At 47.3% G+C, this 22,934-nt stretch overlaps 1 long non-coding RNA gene across 1 annotated transcript; it reads left to right on the forward strand.

The window, feature by feature from the left end:
* The first annotated feature begins 1,164 nt into the window (after positions 1-1,164).
* Positions 1,165-5,679, forward strand: LOC146892819 (uncharacterized). The gene is made up of 2 exons (XR_015003485.2): positions 1,165-2,182; positions 3,773-5,679. It is a non-coding gene; the product is annotated as an uncharacterized LOC146892819 (long non-coding RNA).
* Positions 5,680-22,934: the final 17,255 nt, after the last annotated feature.

The raw sequence follows: 22,934 nt of genomic DNA on the forward strand, positions 1-22,934 counted from the left end.
AGGAGGGAAGGAGGGGGCGCTGGCTGAGTTTGCGACGAGCCGGGAGGAGAAGAGGGGGAGGGAAGGACGCGGGCTCCCGCGGTCCCGGATCCCCGAGGGAGGTGTGATCACTCCCACGTAGCGACCCTCTTCTGCGTCCTGTCGCCCCCTCCTATCCAGACCTCCCCCCAACCGCTTCTCACAGGGCCCTCCCAGGCTCGGCGTCCCGCGCCAGCACTCACCGCAGCCTCTCTCCACATAGTTCTCAGCAGTGGCCGCCCCTGGTCATCTCCAGGGCTGATAGCTGCGGCCGCGTCTCTCAGAGCTCATCCGGCCCCATGCTCCGGCACAGCACCCCGGGAGCCTCTCTCCTAGAGCCCTGCCTCAGCTTCCTGCTCCACTCCGGACAGCAGCTGCCGGGTCGTCTGAGCGCGCCTGGACACCCTCTCCGCAGCCCAGCTCCAGCCTGACGTGCGGGAGAGCGAGTGTGTGTGTGAGTGTGGGAGCGCGCGCGCGTGTGGCCGGGGATCCCCGCGGTCCCTGGCCGAGAAGGTTGCAGGCAGAGGACCACAGCTTGCTCCGGGCCCTTCGCTGCGGGGTCAGCTCTGCGCTGGGCGTTTGGTCCCTCTCTTGACCAGCGGGAGCCCAAGAGAGTGCCTGGTCACCACGGTTCACAGCACTAGAGAAGCCAGGATCCTGGGACGCGCTTCTCCGCGGTCGCCTTGGAGGATAGAGGAAGGCAGAGGCACCCACCACACCAACTTAGCACTTGTTCCTGCCAACGAGACGCAACGCAGCAACCCCCGCGCAATCCGAGGATGTTTGGAGCTCCGGCCCGCCTGCAGCCGCCCACCCCGGAGGCGGGCCAAGGCAGACCCCGCAGTCCCTAAGCGGTGACGCGGAAAGCGGCCACCCTCTTCTGGAGCGCAAGGCGGTAGCGAACAAGGCCAACCTAGGTGTCTGGCTGGTGATGGGGGGGGGGGGGGAGCCTGCGGTGGCGCGCAACCTTGGTGCTGAAACCACGCTCTCCGCCCGCTCCCGGGCGTCTGGTGCTGCTGAAGAATCAATTATTCAGATCTCTGCTACGGCTTCCTCCTCCAGTGCCTCGCACTGGGTACAGCAATCCCTGCTCCACGTAAGGCACGCCGACACGCACACACCCGCCCAGAGAATCTGCTCGGATGCTTCTCTCAGAGCCTCACCACCTTGTTATGGGAACCCACTCTGATGTCAGGAAACCAGGAACCTAAAAGCAAAAACATATACACTCCTTCCATGCACAGACGCGCGCGTGCACGCGCACACCACATACACACACACACACACACACACACACACACACACACACACACTTGCTGCTTTCTTCTCTAAGTTGTACCAGACAAAAAGTAACCCTGAGGTTGCCACTAAGTCACCAGAAGGGATGAGCAGAGAGCCCGGGGCTAAGTGGACTTGAGAGCTAGTGGACTCTAATTTTAGCGACTGAACAGGAGGCTCATTGTTAGATATCCACATTCGACCTTTGAATAGTCACCTGTGTCCTAACACCACCTCTACCTTTCTCCCCTCAAGAGAAAGGTCTTACATTCCACTTGATGCCTAATGTCACCTGAATGCCTATGATCCAAATTCATATGTTAAAATCCTAAACCCTAGGGGATGAAATTAAGAGAGCTGGCCGTCACAGAGTGATTAAGTCATAGAATAGAATATCATTAGTATCCTTATTTAAAAAAACGTTCCAAAGAGTTAGCCAGCTAGACAGCTCCTTGTCCAGCCAGAAGCAGCCCTCATGTTGATTTCAAAGAAACAACTGTGAAAACAGCCTTGTGGCTCATAAACTGCGCAGCTTTTGCTATCACAGGTCCACCCAACTCAGACATTAGCATCTCCCTTTAATGATTGGATAATCTGGGGAAACAGAGGTACGCAACAGTAATACGAATGCCTATTATTCAGAGTTATCTGAAATGAAAAGACAATGGCCTTGGTCAGAGCCAACAGGCCTAGCTATAGTAGGTGCTCAGGAAACATAAGTACCTCTACAGTGACCCCTCCAGGAGGTACTTCTAGATACATTGGTATGGCCGCAGGAGAGCAGGCAAGAAAGGGACACCAGTCCAAGAGACCTGTGGATTTACTGCTGCGCTGATCGCTGTATGGAATTCCTTGGGGTCTTACTCAAAAGAGAGAGCAGAAGAAGGTAAGTAAAATGTAGGAAGGATCCTGTGATATGACTGAGGCAGAAAATGAGGCTATGGTCCATTTCCTGAGGCTATGGATGGGCTGAACTGAGCAGGTCTCTCCCCTGTGTGAGATATCCTTGGGGACTCATGGAGAGGTTAGACTTAGTTGAAGGAGCTATAAATCTGCCGCCGGGTAAGTATGCACCTGTAGCTTCAGCCACGGGGGGGGGGGGGGCTGTGCAGCCTGAGCATTAGGAAGAGACAGTCTTTAAAAGGTAATTAACAAAGGGCAAACGCCTCAAGTGTCAATCATTCATCAACAGGGCAGTGCTAAAGTCAGGCCTAGTGCTGCAGCTACTTGGGAGACAGAGGTGGGACAATCATAAATTCAGAGTTTCCATGGACTACAGAGTGAGTTCAAGGCCAAGCTGAGCAATTTAGTGACGAAACCTTGCCTCAAAGTAAAGAGTGGAAACAGGGCTAGGGATGGGGCTCAGTGGTAGAAACTATAATCTTGATTTCTAATGCCATACAATAGTTCTGTCTCTTCCGTTAGCGTCATATAAATGGAATCCGCCAGTCACTTGTTTTTGTTTTCTAACTGGTGACTCAAAGCTTCACCCATTGTTAAGTGTGTTGGTAGCTTTCGATTTGCCTTTTCCAAATATTTATTTATGGGGAGGGCATCGCATGCCATGGCATGTGGAGGTCAGAAGGCAATTTGCCTACATCACTGGCTCTAGCCACCTCACTGAAGCAGGGTCTCTCTCGTTATCTGTTTCTGTGTATTGCAGGCAAGCTGGCGAGCTGGCAGGCACACTTCCAGGGGACACTCTTGCCTCTGCCTCCCAGTAAAATGTTAGTATTACAGATTCAGACCACCACATTCGGCTTTTTATGTAGCTTCCAGGGACAACTTGGGCTGTCAAGCCTGTGTGGTTAGTAGTTTTCCCATGGAGCCATCTCCCTTGCCCCTGATTATTTGAAATCACTGGATCACTAGCTTTCTGTATGAGTAAACACATTGTGTGTCCAGTCTCCTATAGGTGGACATGAATTGCAGGCTGTGGGACTTTTAAAAATAGCATTCCAGGCTAGAGAGTGTGATAACAACACAAACAGGGCCACGTTGTTATACATTGTCATTAAGTCTCCATACCTTACAATAATAAGTTTCCGTTTCCTAAGCCTAAGGTGTCCTGCAAGCCCTGTTTTTCAACCTGTACTGAACTTGTGACCCCATGACGTATGCTGGCCCCTTAGCCTTGCTAAACTCCTGTCCCTGTGATACAGGATTGCCCTTTCGCCTATGAAAACATCTTCCCAGACGTCTTGATGACTCCCCTTCTACACGGTGTGCGCTTGCATTTATCTCCCCCACAGCAGCCTTGAGCTGGAGTCATCTACCCCGTGCCCTCCACTCTTCTATACGGGTTCTAATAGCCAATTATCTCAACAGCTCTTTTCTATCTTCCTGATGGAAGGAAGGGACCTCAGGAGCCAGCGAGGACTGGTTTCTGCAATCCTGACTTTGGGAGAGGCACTGAGCACCAGTTCTAAACACAGTTTGCTTTACTCAGACAGTCGTGGAATTGGTTTTTCCTCAGGTCTAAAAAGAGATGGCTCGGCCTCTTGCAGTACCAAGAGCCCATGTGAGGCAGCTCACAATCACCTGAAACTTCAACCCCGAAGGATCTAATTCCCTCTTCTAGACTCCTGAGGCTTTGCACTCGTGGACACAAACCCACAAACAGACATACGCATTTACATAATTAAAAGTAAAATAAAATCTCTTTTTAAAAGCTTCATGCTTACGATCACTTTATTTCATCAGAATCTCAGAAGTGGAGCCAAGCACAGCTAGTTTTTGTAGTTTTGTTTCATTTTGTTTAGGTTTCTTTGGGTTTGATTTGGTTTCTGAGATGGAGTCACACGTATCCCAAGCTGGACTAGAATTGAGGAATGACCTCGAACTTCTTACCCTCCTCCTTCCACATCTTAAGTGTCAAGATTACAGGTGTGTGCCACCACATCTGGTTATGTAGTGCTAGGGATCAAACACGGGGCTTTGCGAATGCTGAGCAAGCGCTGGACCAACTGAGCTGCATCCCAACCACATTTTTATTTAATTTAAGTTTCGTTGACATGCAGTTCTTACACATATAATGGGATGCAGCATGTTGTTTCAACACGTGAGCTGACCGAATGAGGTAACGAGCATCCCCTACCCTTAATGTTTCTTGGCTTTTGCGGCCATTATGCTCCTGTTCTTAACATCTTCATGAAGTAGCAGGTCAGTCTGAACGATAGTCTCCCGCTCCACTTTTACAGCAGCAGAGTTTACCCAGGTGTGCCTGGGTTCTCGTTTCCTCTCTCTGCCGTCTGTCTTTCCCAGGTTCTAACTAATCACAGCAGATTTTTGCCCTCTGTGTGCAGCAGAGAACATGCAGTAATTGCCTTTCTGTGTCTGGCTTATTTGGTGCAATGTCCTCCAGGCTCATCCATTTTGCTGCAAATGGCAGACTTTTATCCTTCTTCATGTCTGAATGCTGTTCTGCTGCATATCTGTACTGCCTTCTCTGTTCAACCTCTGATGCACACCTGGGTGGATCCACATCCTAGCAATAACAAACAGTGTTGTGGGACTTTGAGGTTGACTCTGGGGGTGATTCTGATAAAATCCCTACATGTATATCAATGCTGAGCTTAGAATTGATTCTTATTTGATGCAAACAACAGGTATGGTGTCTAACTTGTAGAAGGTTGAATTAAGCATGCGTGCGTGGTTGCTTGTAAATGCGGGAAGATGATATTTATTCAAAGAAACAGTCTCTAAAACCACAAAAAGCTGACATTTTCTTGAGGTGGACATCTTACCACTGCAAAGAGATGTCATTGGTCAGGCACTAAAACTTCTCCACACACTGAATGTGGCCGTGGACTCTTCAGAATCTGACCTGATGCCACAGTGCAAAGCGAGCTCTCTCCCAGCAGAAAAGCTGAGGCCGACTTTGATGCTGAGGACTCCGGATGGGAGGAGGGCTGTCTTCATGGTAGCAGTCCTGCCCAAGACTGTGAAGTAGAGAAAAGGAAGAGGACGGGAGGAGGGTGGACAAGGAAAGGGGAAGAGAAGGACAAAGAAGAGGAGGAAGGAGGAAGAGCGGACGGAAAGGGTGAGCTGACTATTTCATGTCAGCTTGACACATCAGACATATCAACAGATGGGGGGAGCCTCAATTGAGAAAAATGCCTCTGTAATGCCAGGCTGTGGTCCAACCTATAGGGTATTTTCTTAAGCAGTGATTGATGGGGGAGGGCCGAGGGCCCAGCCCACTGTGGGTGGTACCATCCCTAGGCTGGTGGTCCTGGGTTCTATAACAGTAAGTAGAACCGCTCCCTGGCCTCTGCACCAGCTCCTTCTCCAGGTTCCTGCCCTGTCCTGACTTCCTTCGATGGTGAACTGTAATGTGGAAGTGTAAGCCAAATAAACCAATAAACCCTTTCCTCCCCAACATGCTTTTGGTCATGGTGTTTCATCACAAAAGCAACCCTGACTAAGATACTGGGAGAACAGAGGAAGAGAGAAGGTTATGAGAGGGGAAGAAAGGAAATGGGGTAGGGGATACCCAGATCAATACCATTTTTCAATCAATTGCTCCAACTGGGTTTACCATAAACCAGATCATTAAAGTGACTGAATCATCTAGTCTGGTCATAAGGAACAAGTTGTTTCAGCTGCTTACAATCTTATTGATTTATCTTCTAACACTCCACAAAAAAAAAGCAGAAAAGAAAGGAAAGGTAGAAAAAAAGGAAGAAAGAAAGAAAATCAGATAATGAGCCTACTGTTGCTACATGCTTTGAGCTGGTTAAATGCCGTTGTATTTTCAAGACAAAACTAAATTTAGCCAATTATGATCTATAATTCTTCTTATGTATCTATTCACAGGGAAAATTGATAGTGAATTATAGCACTTTGAAGTGGAAAGTAATGTTGATCTATCCTGCTTTTTGTATTTACTCTTTGAGAAAATGCTTGCTGGAATTGTTTTAAGATAAATTCCTAAACAAGCACCAACCTGTTGGTGGATATTCGATCACACTGTGAACCCCAAGTTTGCATTTGTGTTAGTTAAATAAAATTAACCTTGGGTCATGAGGCTGAGTTAGCAACTAGTTGCAGAAAGTAATCCTAGAGCATCAGAGGGTGTCTGGAAGAGAGAGGCAAGAGACGTACTGTGAGTCATAGAGTGGTGCAGGGTTTTCTGTGGAGTGGAAGGACCAGCTTTTGGAAGACACCAGCAAGGAGAGAAGGTTAGCTAGTTGCTACTCAACCTCTCTGAGATATCAGGTTTTCACTACAGCCTTTGAGTCCCAAGTTTTATTTATAAATAGAACGATAGAGATTTAGTTAAAGTTACCTTTAGCAGCAGTGGCAAAGCCAGTGCCTGTGGGAACAGGATTCCCGCTGGGCTGGGACCTGAGCAGCCAGGCAAGAGAAACAGGCCAGTAACTGTGGAATTGCAATTGCTGACTGAGATAGTAGATTAAGGCATAGCCACTGTGTTGGAGCTAGAGAGGCTATAGACAGAGGGCAGCGCTCACACATCTCTCGTGGATGTAGAAATGGGTTCAGCCACCACAGAAGTCAATATGGAGGTTTCTCGAAGAACGAAAAATAGATCTACATATGAGCCAGCTGCACCACTCCTGGCATTTACTCAGTGGTCTTGAAGTCAACATATCGCAGAGACACCTACACATCAGCAATCAGCCCAGTTCACAACAGCTAAGTGTCCATCAACACAGGCATGGAGAGAGAAGAAGAGTCACACAGAAGAGCCAAGTTATGCCGTTCACAGGAGAGTGGATGCAGCTGGAGATGATCATATTTGCAAAGTAAGTTCACATCACAATGACAGTTAGCATGTTTTCTCTCCTATGTGCAGGTATGCCATGGTATTTGAAGCAAAAATGTCAGAAGAAACAAAGAGGACTCATGGGTGACGAGAAGGGGGAGGAGAGAGGAAATATGCTCAACTTGTATGGAAATGTCTTTATGTAACACAGAACTGCGTACAAGGAACATTTTTAAAAGATGAATTCTTGTGTTACATGGTATGAGAGATCCTACAGTTTAAAAAGGTTTTTTAATCTGGCAGTATAGAAAGAAAGAAAGGGGGGAGAGAGAGAGACAGAAAGAAGTCTGATCATAGGAACCTATTGTACTCCACATGAGAGCTCCTACCAACCTGCAGAGCTGCCCTTTCTCTGAGAGATTCTGTATTGGAATAGCATCTTTATTTTGCATATGGAAAACCTGAAGCTCAAGCAGGATCAATCGAGTTTAACAGTGCAGACAAGATGAGTAAGAGCCAGGACTCTGGTATGCAATTGCTGTGTAAAGTACAGTACACTTGTAGACTGGGAAGATTCCTAAGAAGTAGCTTAATCCTGAGACTCGAGGTTAGAACAAAAGGTAGGTTAAGGTCAGGGTGGCTGAGTAGTCTGAGTGGCTGGCTAGTCGTGGCCTCCAGCTCTTGTCCCTGGTGGCCCACCTGGTGGCCCGCCTGGTGGCCCGCCTTCACCACCCCTGCCAGTTCTATCTGCATGTTCTAACTCCCAGGATTGCCCTCACTGCCTTTGCCCCAGCCCGGGTCTTCTGATCTCTTTCTTTACATTGGGGACAGATAACCTGTATATCCTAGGGTTAGGAATAATTCTGAGTGGTAGACCGCTTGTGTAGCACATACACATGTAAAACCTGAGGTGTAATTCCCTGTAATAATAATAATAGTTTCCAGCTTGTGCCAAGGTAGACTTCACTGATTGATTCTTTCGTTAACTGTTTGCATCGCAACTCATGTAAGACCTCAGGTCTATGTTCTATGCCTCCTCACCAGAGGAACAGAATCAGCTTCAACTTGCAGTTCTGGGCCTTTTCCCGTTCTCAGGGTTCCTGGTTTAAGCATATTCTGACTCTCACGCCTCGGTTTTCCTTTCATTCTGTCACACCCTGACTGTTGTGCCATCAGCCTAGCCAGGATCTCTTCCTTAGATCTCGGTTTCCCCACGTTCAAGAGAAAGGTTTAGATCGGTCAAGATGAGCTCAAAGTTACCTTTTCCTCTGGTCTTTAGGGTTCGGTGGCTTTTCTTGGAGAGGAGACTCCGGGCTCAACCGAGGATCCGATTTCTCATTTCACATTATCTCATCAAATGACCGTGGCCCATTCTAGCATATCTCCATACCCATGCACTGCCAATCTTGGGATGAACAGAGACAGACTCTCTCTTATTGGTTGGGTCTTTATATGATGAAACCTGGTGTCCTCTCTGGCTCAGAGGGCAGCGAACAATTAGACATCCTGTAGAGGAAAGAAGTGAGAGGCAGTAGTCCTGCATTCCAGCACTTTAGAAAGAGTCAGTGCCTTTCCAGGCCTCAGTTTCTCCACTCTACCCCACACTGGTAAGGATCATCCATTAATGTTTATGGTTCAGATGATGCTATGCTCAGAGAGACACGAATCCATTGCATACGTGATGATGTTTTTTCTATAAGAAGCCGGTGGGCCAAGGAGATGTTGTGGGGCTCTGACCGCATCATTAACACACAAGGAGTACATCAGCCAATAGAAACCAAAGGGGACAAGTTCCTGCTGTGAAGAGAGTCTGGGTCTTCAACCCCAGGCTTCAGTGTCAAGTTTAGGAGGGTCCATCACTTGGCTACTGCGAAAAGGGACCTGAGGCTGGGGTGATGGCTCAGGCAGGAAAAGACTGGCAAGCGTGAGTTTCTGAGCTCAACCCCCGGAACCTACATTTTTTAAGGCAAGGTGAGGTGACACTTGTAGCCCTAGCACTGGGGAGGTGGGAATGTGCAGATCTGTGGGACTCTCTGGGTAGTCAGCATAGTTTAATCAAGCCAGTAAGAGACTCTTTCTGAAGAAGTTTGTCTCAGGTAGATGCTTCTGAGGAACAACCCGTTCCTCAACGGGTTGAGGTTCGTCTGTGTGCACAAAACGTGTACACATATACCACAAAATAACTCCACGGATAAACACACTTGTCACCGAGCCCGAGGACCTGAGTTTCATCCCTAACATCCACATGCTGGAAGAAATAAATAATATTTGTATTTATATTTATTTCCTCTCTGTCAAGGAGAGGAGTCCCAGCCCCCTTCTTTCTTGAGGGAGGGAAGTCCGTGGATGCTGTGTTAATCTGTTTTCCGTCACTGTCACAAATACTTGAATGTGGTAAAACAGCTAAGAAGGAGAGGCTGGGAAATGGTCCTGCAGAGAAAACGCTTGCTTTGGAAACATGAGGAGTTGAGTTCAATGCTCAGCACATACATTTAAAAAGCCAGGCATACTGGCGGAGGACTGTAATACCAGCACAGCGGGATTTATTCCATCCACCCTTAAATAAAATTTAAAAATAAATCAAATTAATTTTAAGGCTGTAACTGTCAGCATTCTACGGTCTGACCTACCAAACTAGCAGCTGCTCCTCAGTGAAAAGCACACAAGGGGTCCCTTCAACAGCCCCTTCAGCTAGCTCGCTGCCCCCAGGCTGCCCCCAGCGAGCCTTGGGACCTGTGCTCACAGTCGTCCCTGCAGAGCATCCTCTCCTCTGGGCGCTGTCCTCTGGCAGGGTTCACCCTTCACTGCACAGACACTCACCCTGCCCGAGGCCCTCTGGCTCGGCCGAGGCTGGGTCAGGATGGTTCGGCCAGAGCTCCAGCATCAGATCTTAGCAGGCTAGTTTCCCACTGCCAGGAGGGCTCCAGCATCTCATCAGTCACCAGCAGAGAGATTACTGTCTGATTTGTGGGTCGGTGCAGAGGGAGAGGGCTTTCTGGGGAAATGTCTGGATCCCAAGGACACAATCTTATTTTCTGGTACCTAGAGTTGTCAAAGCATGCCACTTGGAGCTGCAGGGTCCCTTGGGGGATCATCAAAACCCTAAGGCCACTCTCTGAAGGTGAGGACAGTGAAGTCAGGAGCCATGAAATGAGGTCACCCAGCTGCTAAGAGGAACACAGCCTTCTGTTCATGTCTTTTTGTCAGAAGCCTACCCTGCTCCCTGTCCACAAGCACAGGATACCCTGGGACTTAAATTCCAGGAGGTGTTGACAAATGGAAAGCCACTAAAAGTTTTTCCCTGAGAGAGGAAAGTCCTTGGTTGCTGTGTTAATCCGTTTCCCGTTACTGTGGCAAATACTTGAGATGAAACAACTAAAAAGGAGAGGCTGGGAGATGGCCCTGTAGAGAAAACACTTGCTTTGGAAGCATGCGGAGTTGAGTTCAATGCTTAACACACACATTAGAAAAGCCAGACATGGCAGCAGAGTACAGTAATCCCAGCACAGTGGGAGGGGAAGGTAGAGGAAGACAAATTCCTGAAGCTGACAACCAGCAGGTTCCAGGGTCAACCTGAACTCAAAATATAAGGTAGAGAAAGTTTGAGTAACAAATCAGCATCAAAAATGAAACTCTGATCTCCACATGTAGATACACAGGCATATGTGTACCTGCATGCACACACACACACTCACACACACACATGCACTCACGCACACACATGCACACACACTCACGCACACACATGTACACACACGCACACACATGCACATACTCTCACACATAAATGCACAAACACTTGCACACACTCATGCATACTTGTACACGTACATATGTACACATGCACAAAAAGGGCTTTGTGCATGCTATGCAAGAACTCCACCAGCTGAACCCCGAACCCCAAAGGCGGGATCTGAACCTGTGGATGTCTACCTGCAAATATCTGCAAATGTCTGCCTGACTTGTGTTGGTCATTTCTTTGCGTCTTTAGAAGGTAATCTTGCTGGGTGGTGGTGGCACATGTCTTTAATCCCAGCACTTGGGAGGCAGAGGCAAGTAGATCTCTGTGAGTTCAAGGACAACCTGGGCTACAGAGCAAGTTCCAGGACAGCCAGGACTGTTACACAGAGAAACCCTGTCTCATGGGGTAAGGGATAGGGACAAGAATGTTATCTCTCTGAGATTCTTTTTCCTTCCCTGTGGATGGCAAAGTGACAAATTATAATTCCTAGTGTTCACACTTGTCTCAAGCAGCAGGGCCCTTTTTGCAAGCCAACTCTCATTCATTGAACCTAATGCAGGGAGCAGCTAAACTTAGAGGTTTGAACTCAGGTTAGAGGTCAGATGGCAGGAATCTGGTAGGGTCACCTTCTTCCTCATCTTTTCTTCACACCCATTCTTCCTGCACCACAGCCCAGGCTGTGTCCCTGAAGTCTGGTGGGCATATTTGGAACATATGTACCAGTCCTTCTCGGTACCAGAAAGAGCAATTGACCGAATAGAAGTGCCCATCAGTAAAAGAAGGGACAGAGATTGGAACCCAGAGAAAGATCACTCACCAGATGTAAAAGCATAGGCTCTTAGGCTCCCTGTACTTCAGCTTCTCATCCATAAAACAGAAATGATATTGTACTTAACGTAATACTCCCCAGTGATATTAGCACTACTTGCTATGCCAGGATGGACCTAGCCAGATGAGACAGCCCCTAGTGTCCAGTAAGAGGAAACGTGTGATGTATATCGGTTGTTAATCTGCTCGTGCTGGCCCTATAGCCCTCTGGAGCTTGAAGAGGTTCCATGGAGCCATTTCTGTCCCCCGTGCTCTGACAGCTTTGCTAGGCCAAGTGCTCCGGTGTGTGCTCAGGAAGGTGTGACTGCGGGTGGAGGAGGCAGCCATTGGTTGATGCCGGCTCCTCAGTTCAGTGGGTCCCAGATGGTGTCCATAGGGGTGCTGGCCTGTGACACACTGGCAAGCCTCCTTTCCTTGCTCAGTTTACAGAGCCACACAGTGCCCAGAAGCCTGTGGCTGCAGCCTGCTCTGCCAAGGAGGTAGGCTGCCCTGCCAGGACCTGTGGAAGACAGGCTTGGCTCATCCCAGGAACTGACCCTCTGCCTCCAGCCTCCAGAGGATGCCCAGGGGCAGCACTTACCCAGTCACCTTCCCAAGCTCTTGCTGCTCCTGCAGCCTCTCTCAGAGAGGAAAGAGATGCCAAAACCTGAGAGTCGCATGGGCCAGTCATCCCTGAGTCTGTCACAACCCTTCCTCTGAAAGTAAGTGCTCTTGGAACACAGTAGAGAAGCAAAAGTCGGTTTACCCATGTGAGCATTGGAGCCGTTGATAATAATCAGCACCCTGGACCCACCAGATCCACATCTGCAGACTGAACTCTTGGCAAAGAGAGACACTCTGAGGGGGAAACCCTGGGTAAACTAACCCAGTCCAGATTTTACCCCTTGCCATATCTCCTCATCAGTACTGTGTAGCCCAGTTACCTAGCACCTGCTCTGCGCTCAGCACTGAAAGTCATCCACAGATGACTCAAAGCACTGGGGAGCCTTACACAGTGATATGCAAATGCCATTCCATTTGCATAAGAACAAGAAAGAGTATCCACAAATTTGGAATCGTGGGACTCCTGGTTCTGCTCTCCAGAGATACCAAGGAACTACAGCATCCTGGGAATTTGGTATTACAGGTATCCTGAATCTAGTGCCCCTCCCACCATGGGTACCAAGGGATGACTATACTGACTTCACAGAATCATAGTGGGATTTGATGATAATTGCACACAGAAATTGGAGTAATTCATGCCACATAGAAAACTAGTCACTTTCTGTGTTCCTGTTATATTTGTATCTGCAAATATAATAAACCATAGTGTGAACAATACAGGCTTTGGAATTTTCTACCCAAGTTCAAATTTGGAATGTGTGTGTCAGGGTAATAGCTCAGTGGTAGAGTACTTGCCTAGCTGGGTTAAATTCCCAGCAATATAAATACACACAAGTACACACACATGCATGTATGCACACATGCACATGAACACACGTGTGCATGCTCAAAATGAACTTTTTCTACCTATGTGTGTAGTCTTGAGCAAATATATTGGTACATAGAGCCGTTGTCTTCTTGGATGTAAAATGGGAATATAATTTGAGACTTAGCCTAGTATTGCTAAAAAGATTAACTTAGGTCAGGCAGCACCTGACACAGGATGAGAGACGTCACTAAATGGAGGCGATTGCTGTTGTTAATGAGCACTGGGATCATTGCCAAAGCCGACCAGGACAGAAGCAGGTGCTTACTGATTCCATTCAGTGCTCCCTCCGCTGCTCGATGTTTCCTCTCACCCAATTAAAATTCCTGGATCTGCACTCGGAGAGTTCTGGTTCCTATAAAAAGAACTCCATTTATACCAGGAAGTCACATAATAAATTGTCACGACGTCCAATGGTCAAATCGAAATCACATAAAGAATGTCTCTCTTCAGTAGACAAAGCTGCTCAAGGACTTAGTTGCTACAGAGAAAAAACCAACATGCATTTTCAACAATTTGTTGGGACCTACAGGCTGGGTCTACCGTTGCACACCTCCTCTCGAGCAAGGGTTGGTGAGTTTCCTACCTTCCCAAGCCTAGTTTCCCCATATGCACCAACAAGACTTCAATGAAAGTTTTTAAAGTAGTTCAACAAATAATAAGTAGCATTTGGCTTCGTAACTCCCTTTGTTGCGTGAGGTTTCTGTGAACTGGCTGCCATAGTTGTTTGGTTTGGGCTTTAAAAAGAGATGGAAGGATTTTCTTTGAGTATGATCTTCATCTCTGTAAAAGCATATCTGCTGCTAGACATGATCACGAGTTCAAGTCCAGGCTATACTGAGACTCTTTTCCTTTCTTCCCTTTCTCTCTCTCCCCCACCCCACCCCTTCCTTTCTATCTGTCTTTCAAGACACGGTCTCAATATAGCCTAGGCGTGGAGTTGGGAGTTGAATCCTCCAGTGGTATGTTACTGGGAAATCCTACACATCAGAACAAAGCTTGAAGTTTTGTTTTGTTTTGTTTTGTTTTGTTTGAGACAAGGTCTCATACAGCCCGAGTTGGTCTTAAACTGGTTATGTAGTCAAGGATAGCTTTGAACTTTTGCTCCTCCTGCCTCCACTCCCAAATGCTGGGATTATAGGTATATTCCATCTCACCTGATTTATGCTGTCCTGGGGGTTGAACCCAGGGGCTTGTGCGTACTAGATGAACATCCTATCAACTAAGTTATATCCCTAGGCTCCAAGCCTGGAGTTTGGTTAGGAAGCAATGTTCACACAACATTGTTCAGTTTTGACAATAGCCCCAGAGTCATCTGAGCTGCTACGTTAAGGGAGATAGGGTAAGGTGTCTGTAGGAACCCTTTGTGCCCACTGTTCAATATATCTATAAATATAAAATTATTCTTAAATTAAGAATTTATTTTTTAAAAAAAGAATAAGGGCCGGAGAGAAGGATCTATGAGTAAAAGTGCTTACTTGGAGCCTGTGCTCAATACCCAGAACACACAAAATTCCCAGAGTTGGTCTCTGACTTCCACATGTGCACTGTGCTTGCTCGCTCTCTCTCTCTCTCTCTCTTTCCTTTCTCTCTCTCTCTCTCTCTCTCTCTCTCTCTCTCTCTCCCTGTGTGTGTGTGTCTCACACACATTATTAAATACCAATTTAAATAAATAAAATAGAAAACAAAAATAAATGCAATTATTTTAGAAGGTACCATATACTTAAGAAAACTGAGTGTGCTTATATATACACTGCATATTCCTGGAAACACCCACAGGAAACAGTCACAGTGGCTATCTTGAGGGACAATAGGTGACTGAGGTATAGAAGAGGGAGGGAAGTGCATCAGACAGGCATGGAGGAAAGGGAAGGCCGTGTCTCCCTGTGGTGCTTGATTTGACTTTGACGTGATGTGCAGCACGCTTAAGGAACACAGAAGGCAAGGAGAAGGAGGCGGGCTTGTTCACAGGTGTTGGCTACATGGCCCAGTATTTTGAACAACACAATTTAAGTAAGTTCAACAAAAAGCAAAGAGGGCCTGGATACATAGCTCAGCTGCTAGAGTGCCCATTGTGCGCATAGCCTTAGGTTCAACCTCCAGGCTGAAAAAAAGGAACATGGTGGCACTCACCTGTAAATCAGATGGAGGAGGTAGAGGCAGGAGGACCAGAATTTAAATATTCTCCATTACATCGTGAGTTCAAGACCGGTCTAAGCTACCTGCATAAATAAATCTCTTGGTTTCCAGGGCCAAAGCAAGGTCTTGAGTTGTACTTTGTCCATGTTCCCAAGTCCCTCAGAGGGTTATTCTCAGCCGTACTTGTTCCATCTCTTCAAATGCAGAGAGGCAAGTGTCTGAAAGGGTCGAGGCCCTGGTGATGGCAAGAACAACCCAGTTCTCCATGCACAGAATCTTTTCCCAACTCCTGCATTGTCTGAATTCACTGAAAACACAGAGCAAACCCACAGACTTGGTTTGTGAACACTGAAGCTCAAAGCAGTACAGGCATCTCCCAGGTGAGGCCCACTGTGTTAATAGAGGGTCCAGTGTCCAGGCCAATTGAGCCTCAGAGAAGCCCAGAGAGGCCAGTGAACCTCAATAGGAAGCTGCTGTCTCTCTGGAATATGGTACCGCTGATTTTTGACAACTGGGCCTGACCCTGTTGAATACAAAGAGGTTTGCTCCTGGTACTGCAATTCCTACTATGACCCATAGAGGGCAGCAGCCAGGACCCAACCACTTAAAAATAATAGACCCACACACCAGGCTTCCAGCAACTAAGATATAATACACCTTGTTTTGAAGGTGAAATGAAAGAAGATTGAGATTAGCAAACCTGAATTTCCTGTATCTTGGAACAGTGTGGTGTGGGGTACAGAAGCTTCATAAGCAGGTCACAATGAGCTCAGTTCCTCTTCTCTCCCGGGACAAGACAGTTGTTTTGACCCTTGCTATCCTCCTCTGTGAAATGGGATTTTTAATACTCAAAAATTTCAAATAATAATGGATCTGGTTCAGGGAGGACTATAACCTCCCTCTGACTACAGCAAGTGAATCAAGGGGCTTCTCTACAAAGACTTCTGCAGAAATGGCAATGTCACTTGAATGCTGACTGCACTAGGTACCCAGCTACCCATGTCGTTTGCTTTCTGTCACACAGACCTCAGAATAGCCTCTGAGTCCTATATAATAATTACCACTTAGAAGAATGTACCCAGAAATAGTAAATCACTTGCCAAACTCACCCAAGAAAGCAGCTGCATAGCCAGCACAAGCCTGTTTTCCAGCGGCTGGCTGGCTCCCCTTGCTCTGTCCTGGTATCTTATAGACAGTGCCCTGAAGCTCTCAAAATTCAGACACCGAAGAAATTCTAAAGTGGGAAGGGATTAAAGTGCAGATTCTGGCTCAATCTCCACAAACTCTGCTTCTGCAGTGGGGGCTGGGATTTGTATTTAACAGACTGCACCTTCCTGTGCGGGACACGGAAGTGCCCTCCTCCCACCCATTGCCTAGAACCGTGTCGCTTGTCCCATCAAGAGTTTACAGGTATAGTCTATGAGTAAGAATGATAGATAAGCAAGCAAGGGGGCCTAAGTTTGGATCTCCAGTACCCATGTAAAAAGCTAAGCATGGCCACACAAATGCTTGTCATCTCAGTATCATTGGGCTGGGGCAGAGACGGTAAGAAACACCATCTCAAGGGAGTGAGATGGAGTGACAGAGAAGGACACCCTACATTGCCTCTGGGCTCTGTGAGTGCACAAGTGTGTGCATGCGCACATGTAGCACATATACCACACACACAAGAGCTCGAGTTCATGAGCTCTTAAAAACGGTGGGTCTAATACCAGACATGATATAACACCTGGAACAGCAGCAGCAGGAAGTGGAAACGGGAGGATCAAGGGTTCAAGAAGGTACCAAGCAAATTCAAAACCAGTCTGTGTAGCCCCTTTTATGCCCACTCTTTCGACCAATGTAATGCAGTAGTAGAAGAGGAAAATGCAGCGTGATTGAACCTCACAGTCACAGGACACTCATGGATCTCAGTCACTGTGCTATAAGGATGGTCAACCAACCCTGAGGAGATTTACAGAACAGAACTCTGACAGGATCCTCAGCAGATGAGCCCTCTGAAGTGGTTACAGCACCCATGCTGGGTGACTCCAGCTCAGGGTATCAGACATCCTCTTCTAGCCTCTAGGAGTACCCACACTCATGGTCACACACATATATACGTACAGACATACACACACACATATATATATATGCATAATTTAAAAATAATGTAAAATATTTTATTTAAAAATTAAAGATTTTATAAGAAGGTGGTTGCTGTTTTATAGCATGGAGACTGTGCCATAGGCGGGTAGGTGGTGTGTGCACTGCATTATAAGAAGCCTCCTCAGGCAATGCTACCACACGTGGTCACAGTGGGAACTTTGGAACCAACTGTTCTTTGCCCTCCTTGTGAACTTGGAGGAGGGATTAGCTGACTGTCCTCATCCAGCACACTGGAGGTTCTGTTCAGCCATAATAGAGAAAGACCTTGAAAACCTCTGGGCCCAAGATGGACATAGCTCACTACTGGAGCAATCACCTGTCACAAGGCCCTGTGCATATCAAAAAGTAAAAATTCTTTCCCACAGATAGGTATTATTTTTTATTGTGGTAATAATATTGAGGATGTATGCATATGTCCAAAATGATAAACTTATGTACATTAAATATACACAGTTAATTTATATACAATTATATCTCAATAAAGCCAGTTTTAAAGAAGAATATCTTTCAAATTGGGTGTGGAGGTGCACACTTTAATCCCAGCACACAGAAGGCAGAGGCAGGTGAGTCTCTGTGAGTTCGAGGCCAGCCTGGTATACAGAGCAAATTACAGGACAGCCAGGGTCAAAAAAAAAAAACTTTTAAAAACCAAACAGAACAGGGGGAGAAAGAAAAGGAAAGAAGAAAAAGAAGAAGAGGAAGAAGAGAGGAAGAAGATCTTTCTCTTTCTTTAGGTTAATAAGTGAAACCCAGGGCTAAGAAGACTGTTCAGTCATTAAAGGGTTTGCTTTGAGATCATGGGGTCCTGAATTCAATCCCTGGAACCTATATAAAAAGGCCAAGCATGGTGGTATTTGTTTCTAATCCTAGGGCTGAGGGGGTGAAGACAGGAGGACCCCGGGGCTCCCTGGCCAGCCTAACCTACTTGGTGTCAGGCCAATGAGAGACTCTATCTTTAAAGAAAGAAAAGCAAAGAATGTCTGAGGAAAAACACCCAAGGTTGTCCTCTGACCTTCATATGCATGTTCACAAACATTCACGTGCACACACATGTGCACACATGCACACACACACACACACACACGTACACAGTGAAAACCCAGAGCATGTTTTGTGGCCTCATATGATCTCATCAATGCCTTTCCCAGAATATCTGAGGCTCTCCCCAGTTTGGGGTAAGCAAATCCAATTTCCTGTCCATATTTGCAGAGGTTATTTGCTACCTAAGCAAGAAGCAGCCTTGCAAATTCTAAGGTAAATAGCGCAAGTCCAAGAACAACATTTGGAGGCCAGTAGCCACAGGGTCCAGAAAATGACAGGTCTCCTGGGACCACTCAGCCAGGCACTGTCCCAAGGCCCGCGTGGGCACTGTGACTCTAGGGCAGAGCAGGACACAGAATGGGGTGGAGTAGTCTGATCAAATGTGAGCATTCACGGGCCATTTACCTTGAACTTGACCCCTGACAATGACTTATTAACTGTGTTTTCTTCGGCGAGCTGCTTAAACCTTGCTGAAAACTTCAATCTCCCACTGTGCAGAAGGAGTGTGGGAGCCTCTTGAAGGGATGCAGCTGGGCTGGTGAGATGGCGCAGTGGGGAAAGGCATCTGCCGCCAGCCTGATGGCCTGAATTCCATTCCTACCACAGGGTAGGAGAGGTGTCCTCCAGCCTCCACACAGGTACTGTGGTACCCATCTGTGCTTACACGCACCCTCATTTTTAAACAATTTTTAATTAAGTACATAAAGTAATAGCAAATGTCTTGTACAGGAAAAATTAAGTATATATGCTTAATAAACAGTAACCATTGCTGGTTTCCGATGTGTTTTTATTACTGTATACTACCTCAGGTATGAAAGAGGAAAATGAGAGATAAAGAAGGGCCCTGAAGCGTGGACAAAGAAACCTGAGTTCTTGAGTTGGTTTTGGAACTCACTTGCTTAGACATCTGAAGCACAGTGGCTGGTAATGCTGAACTTTCAACTGAGATGGAGGGTGTTGGGAGGGCTCTCCCAGCCCCCTTCCTTGGTTTGCTAAGAATTAGATCGCCTAGTCTAACAGACCCTTAGCAGTGGACAGCAGAAACACGTACCAAGGGAGCCTTTCCCAAGATAAGAGAAACAGCTGACTCTGAGAATTCAAAGCTGGGATTGCACCCACAAGTCCCAGTGTCCCAGTTAGGTTTCCATTGCGGTCACAACACCATGAAAAAGCAGCCCAGTGGGGGAGGGGATATTACTTCTTGCAAGTTAGATAACCAAGAGAAACCAAGGCAGGAGTTTGAAGAACAAACTCCAGAACACTGCTTACGGCCTTGCTCCCAGACTCCCATTCAGCTGGCTTTCTTATACAGCCCAGGTCCATCTGCCTAGGGATGGTACTGCCCACAGTGGGCTGATAGCTCCCATATCAATTAACAGTCCAAAAATAATGCCCCACAGACATGTCTGAAGGGGGCTTTTTTAAAAAAGATAGAATCTTACTATGTAGCCCTGGCTGGCCTGATGTTCTCTGTGGAGACCAGGCTGGCCTCAAACTCACAGATGTACACCTGCCTCGATGCTTCCAGTGCTGGGATTGAAGTTGAGCATTACCTATCCAGCTGATGGGGGAATTCAACTGAGGTTCCCTTTTCCAAAGTGCACCAACTTGACAACCGCAACGATCCATCACACACACCCACAGATCCAAACAGATCTGAGAACAACTGAGATCTCTTCTCCCTCACTCCTCCCTGCTCCTCCTCTGCGGCACTGGATCTCTGCAGTCACCCTCACTCATCAAACTGACTTCCTCCACAGTCAGACTCATCCAGGGCTTCCCATTCAGCTCAGACTTAGACCCAAAGGCAATGGAGGGAGAGTGAGTGGCCTCCCTGACGTCCCAAGTCCTGAGTGCCAGGGCAGAAACTCACTGGCTCTGTGTGGATTGGTTGCCAACTCCTTGGCCGACAATTCCAAGTGGCTTTGGAGGAGTTTGTGTTAGGACTCGGCAGCTCTCACCGCCTCACCAGGCCATGCACCTGAACTCGTGAGTCTGACATGCTAACCTACAGGTCATGTCTTTCCCCTTCACGGAGCTTTTCAAAGAATCCCCTTTTGCCCTCATGTGACCTCATTGTGAGGTCACAATGGAAACAAAACTGACAGCCTTAGATGCAATGTAATTCAGAAGGGCCTGTGGGCCTGAGGAAGCAGGGCCCACTGCAGCAGGGGCTTAAGTTTGAAGTTGGCAGCCATCTTGGCGGTTTTTACTGCTCTGATTTCATTCCTGTTGCTGAGATAAACATCCCAGACAAAAAGCAACTTAGGGGAGAAAGAATTTATTTTAGGTCACAGTTCCGGGTTACAGTCCATCCTATCAGGGGAGTCGAAGTGACGTGAATTTAAATAGCTGGTCACATCACATCCCCAATCAAGAGTAGAGAGAAGTGAATGCATTTGTGCCTATACTTAGCTGGCTTTCTCTAGTGGCACTCAATCCAGGGCCCAGAACCAAGGAACAGGGCTGCCCACTTTCAGCCTGAGTCTTCCCACATCAACTAAGGTGATCAAGACCATCTCCCAAGAATATGCACACAGGGTTTACCTGGTCCGGTCAATCCTCACTGAGACTCCCTTCCCAGACAGTTTTCAACTGTGTCAGGTAGACAATTAAAACTAGCCATCACATCAGCTGGCCACTAACTACAACAACAATCTCTTAACTGAAGTTTGGTATGTCCCTCCTAAGGTCATGTTTGAACACATGGTCCCTAGCTGGTGACACTGTTTTGGGGAGATTGTGGGATGTTCAGGAGGCATAGCCTGACCAGAGGAGGTGGGTCAATGAAGGTAGGCCCACTCCTACACTCTGTTTCCTGATTAGCAAAAATATGAGGAGCTGAGAGACCCAGCTGCACTGCTGCCACCGTGTACGCTGCCTACCGAAGTGCCTTACCCTCCGTGATGGACGGCATGCCCTCTGAAGTGCGGCTCATGGAAACAACTAACTAATACAGCATGTTAGATGTTTTAGGGAAAGCCCAGGGACAGTCCAAATGACTATGGGCCACTTTTGCTATCTCAGTATGTGACTCCAGGGTTCCTCCTGCCTGGAATGTGGGGTTCCTCCTGCCTGGAATGTGGGGTTCCTCCTGCCTGGAATGTGAAGATCATCATGCCTCACTGACTAACCAAGGTGCATTTCTGTTTTTGAGTCCCTAATAAGTACACTTGGGGGGCTGGAGAGATGGCTCAGTGGTTAAGATCACTGACTATTCTTTCAAATGACTTGGGTTCAATTCCCAGCACCCACATGGTGGCTCACAACCATATAAATTTATAGCTTCACATCCTGGGCATCTGACACCTTTTGGTCTCTGGTAGCACCAGGCACACACATGAAGACAAAACACCCCTACAAATAAAATAATATATGTATATATAAGTACATGTATACACTTTGTATGACACTGGATTTTTTCTGACTCCTTTTTTCAGTTTTTCTATGCCTTCCACTTTTAGAGGGTAGTCCTCCTACACTGCTTTTTTTTTTTCCCAAAGCATGTGGCCAAAAATACACAGCCTGCCTGGGGCGGCAGCAAGTCAAGCTAAGGATCCAGGGGACTGAGCACCTGTCAGTGTCCATTACCAAAACAGACAATGTATTCATCTGTTTCTTCCAGAATGCTCATGAATGAAGCCGCAAGAGTGTGATCCCTGGAGAGCCCACAGGTCCCCACCCTATGGCTGCTAAAGCTTTCAAAGTGAGGTGCCTCCCAGAGGGGTGGTTTCTGTGTGTGAGGTCTCTCTCCTAGCCTGCAGTATCAAACTTTGGGGCTCTCCTACATAGCCCAAGTGAAGTGCAGGCCTGTAGGAACCCTCCTACCCAACTGGGGATGGCAGGGTCAAGAGCAGAGGAAGCTTAAGACAACCAAGAGCAGCTGTGAGTTCTGACAGATGTAACTGTCCACAGACGGTGCCTAGGTCTCCCTCAGCTCCCTCCTCAGCCTCGGATCTCTACTCTGGGGTTTGCTGAGCGTCACAGGGAGGGCAGCGGCCCCCTCCCTTCCTGTGCAGTTTGCAACATCTCTTTCCAAACTTCCATTAATAAATTATTTGACTTCTGTGCTTTGGGCCTATCATTGACTAAAAGGATATTTATATGGTTATTGTGAGAATTAGATAAGGCCGTAAAACAAAGTACTCTAAAGTATGTGATTCTTACTACTGCCTATGCAGCTGAGAAGGGGGCTAGGAGCTACAGAAGGGAGCTTTCTTTTCTTTCTTTCACAGTTTGTTTGGTCAGCTGATTTTCACAGGACAGAGTCTCATGCAGCCTAAGCTTCTGGCTTTGAGCTTGTCACTCTGCGACGGCAGTTCTTGGTTGTCAGTCTGACTACATCTGAAATGAACTACAGTCCAGAAATTGGAGGGCACAGTTGTGATCTGGATCTTGAGGCTGAATGACACACCATTAATCTGGGCCACACCTGCTGCTGGAAGCCTCTATAAGGACAATGGAAGAACGAAGGAGTGTGTTCATTCATTGCCTGCCTGCCCTCGCCTTGACAGCACATCCATTCCTTCACTGGCATTGGAGCC

Source organism: Myodes glareolus, chromosome 9 (genome assembly GCF_982192425.1).
Source record: "Myodes glareolus chromosome 9, mMyoGla1.1, whole genome shotgun sequence".
NCBI lineage: Eukaryota > Metazoa > Chordata > Mammalia > Rodentia > Cricetidae > Myodes > Myodes glareolus.